The 3,660-nt window shown below is 54.7% G+C and overlaps 1 non-coding gene across 1 annotated transcript; it reads right to left on the bottom strand.

Annotated features, from left to right (window-relative positions):
• Positions 1-426: 426 nt before the first annotated feature.
• Positions 427-545, bottom strand: LOC138558684 (5S ribosomal RNA). Its single transcript, XR_011298804.1, has one exon. It is a non-coding gene; the product is annotated as a 5S ribosomal RNA (ribosomal RNA).
• Between the last annotated feature and the right edge of the window lie 3,115 nt (positions 546-3,660).

The following is a 3,660-nucleotide window of genomic DNA, read 5'->3' as shown; positions in this document are numbered from 1 at the left end:
CGAGGTTCAACACCAGGTGTCCCCTTGTCTCCCAGGGTGCACTCTTCCTCTAGAGCCCACATATGCAGATGAGGCCCATCCACTTGCCTCCCCTAGCTGTAGGGGGCCTTGCGCGTCCACTGGAGAGAAAACGGGGAGACGCTGGAGGTGCTTTGCCAGGGACACGAGTGGCCCTTTCTGGCTGCATCCACCCACCCGAGGCGGCAAGCTGCTGCCCTGGCTTCAGTCTCCTGCTGCTGCTGCTCCAAGTTAGTTTGGCGACAACGTGTCCGCCTCTGACGGGGCTCTGCATTGGAGCGAGGGCTGCTGTCTGCCCCTGTGCCTTTTTCACGCGCCGTGTTTGTTAAAATTAAAAGCGGAATGGAGGAAAAATGTAGTTCAAGACGGAGAAGACGAACGCCGCCTATCGGGCACAGAGTAGCAAAATGCCTACAGCACCTGGTATTCCCAGGCGGTCTCCCATCCAAGTACTAACCAGGCCCGACCCTGCTTAGCTTCCGAGATCGGACGAGATCGGGCGCATTCAGGGTGGTATGGCCGTAGGCGAAGAGTGCGCCGATTCCGAGCCTCTTGTGCTGTGTCGGCTCCTCCGACGTCCACTGCCCTCTTGCAAGGCTGAACGCTGTCCTCTGCAGTGTGCTTCTGCCCTTCTTTTTGCCTCAAGCTCAGGAGCCACAGCTGCCAGCTTGGAAAAGCAACGAGCAGCTCCATGCACCCACTTTTGAAATACCCACTTGCCTACTCATGTTTGCAAAGAAAGTGTCTGGAAATTCAGGCCAAGCCACACTTGCACTCACTCACCCAAGCATCCGTTCCTTACAAAACTTTAAAAAAAAACTCGGAAAGAAAGATGGAAATAAACACACACACAATTTTCCTGCTGGGGGCTCCTCGACGCTTTGGAAGGCAGAGGGTGATGTTGGTTGAGGCCCTTACCATATCGGGCTGGTGACCTACAAGTCCAGGAAAGAAGCAGGCCCAGTAACAGCAGCTGAGGCCCCCAGCCCAGCCCAGGCAGGCATCAGCTTAAGGCTGACTCTCTACCCCACTGCTGCCCCAAGTTGGTTTGGCAAAAGTTTGCAAAGAAGCTGCCCGTGAATTTACCTCAAGCCACACTAGCACTCACCCAGGCGTCAGTTCCTTACAAAAATAGAAAGCACCTCTAAAAAAAGAAGAAATAAACACACACACAATTTTCCTGCTGCGGTCTCCTCGACTCTTTGGAAGGCAGAGGGCGATGTTGGTTGAGGCCTTACCTTCTCAGGCTGGCGGCCTACAAGTCCAGGAAAGAAGCAGGCCCAGTAACAGCAACTGAGGCCCCCAGCCCAGCCACGCCTAGGCAGGCATCAGCGGAAGGCTGACTCTCTACCCCAGTGCTGCCCCAAGTTGTTTTGGCAAAAGTTTGCAAAGAAGCTGCCCGTAAATTTACCTCAAGCCACACTAGCACTCACCCAGGCGTCGGTTCCTTACAAAAATAGAAAGCATCTCTAAAAAAGAAGAAATAAACACACACACAATTTTCCTGCTGGGGACTCCTCGACTCTTTGGAAGGCAGAGGGCGATGTTGGTTGAGGCCCTTACTTTCTCCGGCTGGTGGCCTACAAGTCCAGGAAAGAAGCAGGCCCAGTAACAGCAGCTGAGGCCCCCAGCCCAGCCACGCCTAGGCAGGCATCAGCAGAAGGCTGACTCTCTACCCCACTGCTGCCCCAAGTTGGTTTGGCAAAAGTTTGCAAAGAAGATGCCTGTAAATTTAACTCACGCCACACTAGCACTCACCCAGGCGTCAGTTCCTTACAAAAATAGAAAGCACCTCTAAAAAAAGAAGAAATAAACACACACACAATTTTCCTGCTGCGGTCTCCTCGACTCTTTGGAAGGCAGAGGGCGATGTTGGTTGAGGCCTTACCTTCTCAGGCTGGCGGCCTACAAGTCCAGGAAAGAAGCAGGCCCAGTAACAGCAACTGAGGCCCCCAGCCCAGCCACGCCTAGGCAGGCATCAGCGGAAGGCTGACTCTCTACCCCAGTGCTGCCCCAAGTTGGTTTGGCAAAAGTTTGCAAAGAAGCTGCCCGTAAATTTACCTCAAGCCACACTAGCACTCACCCAGGCGTCGGTTCCTTACAAAAATAGAAAGCATCTCTAAAAAAAGAAGAAATACACACACACAATTTTCCTGCTGGGGACACCTCGACTCTTTGGAAGGCAGAGGGCGATGTTGGTTGAGGCCCTTACCTTCTCGGGCTGGTGGCCTACAAGTCCAGGAAAGAAGCAGGCCCAGTAACAGCAGCTGAGGCCCCCAGACCAGCCCAGCCCAGGCAGGCATCAGCAGAAGGCTGACTCTCTACCCCACTGCTGCTCCAAGTTGGTTTGGCAAAAGTTTGCAAAGAAGATGCCTGTAAATTTAGCTCACGCCACACTAGCACTCACCCAGGCGTCGTTTCCTTACAAAAATAGAAAGCATCTCTAAAAAAGAAGAAATAAACACACACACAATTTTCCTGCTGGGGACTCCTCGACTCTTTGGAAGGCAGAGGGCGATGTTGGTTGAGGCCCTTACCTTCTCGGGCTGGTGGCCTACAAGTCCAGGAAAGAAGCAGGCCCAGTAACAGCAGCTGAGGCCCCCAGCCCAGCCACGCCTAGGCAGGCATCAGCAGAAGGCTGACTCTCTACCCCACTGCTGCCCCAAGTTGGTTTGGCAAAAGTTTGCAAAGAAGATGCCTGTAAATTTAACTCACGCCACACTAGCACTCACCCAGGCGTCAGTTCCTTGCAAAAATAGAAAGCACCTCTAAAAAATGAAGAAATAAACACACACACAATTTTCCTGCTGCGGTCTCCTCGACTCCTTAGAAGGCGGAGGGCAACCTTCGCCGCTGGTGGCCTTCACATGCAGGAAAGAAGCACACCCAGGAACAGCAGCTGAGGCTCCCAGCCCAGGCAGGCTTCAGCTGAAGGCCGACTTGGGAAGCACTGAGGCCAGACCCTGGGCTCCTGGGTCCCTCGGCTGAAGGCTCGAGGCCAGACCCCTTGGCTCCTGTGTCCCTTGGCTGAAGGCTCGACCAGTGCTCGACCAGGCTCGATCAGGCGAGATATTAGGTAGCATGGGGCCCAGCTGGGACTTCTAGGAAGCTTATGGTGACGGCCGCTTCTGCCCCATCATCCAGAGGCCTGGCTATGGAGAGGCATGATGTGGCCTCCCTCCCTTCCTGCCTCTTGTAGGCACTTCTCCCCCGTGAGCACTTCCCGCTCCAGGTGTCCCCTTGTCTCCCAGGGTGCACTCTTCCTCTAGAGCCCACATATGCAGATGAGGCCCATCCACTTGCCTCCCCTAGCTGTAGGGGGCCTTGCGCGTCCACTGGAGAGAAAACGGGGAGACGCTGGAGGTGCTTTGCCAGGGACACGAGTGGCCCTTTCTGGCTGCATCCACCCACCCGAGGCGGCAAGCTGCTGCCCTGGCTTCAGTCTCCTGCTGCTGCTGCTCCAAGTTAGTTTGGCGACAACGTGTCCGCCTCTGACGGGGCTCTGCATTGGAGCGAGGGCTGCTGTCTGCCCCTGTGCCTTTTTCACGCGCCCTGTTTGTTAAAATTAAAAGCGGAATGGAGGAAAAATGTAGTTCAAGACGGAGAAGACGAACGCCGCCTATCGGGCACAGAGTAGCAAAA

The sequence above is a fragment of the Ambystoma mexicanum genome, unplaced genomic scaffold (genome assembly GCF_040938575.1).
Source record: "Ambystoma mexicanum isolate Mex_15411 unplaced genomic scaffold, UKY_AmexF1_1 Mex_scaf34, whole genome shotgun sequence".
In the NCBI taxonomy this organism is placed as follows: Eukaryota; Metazoa; Chordata; class Amphibia; order Caudata; family Ambystomatidae; genus Ambystoma; species Ambystoma mexicanum.
This window is presented reverse-complemented; position numbering and strand designations above follow the sequence as displayed.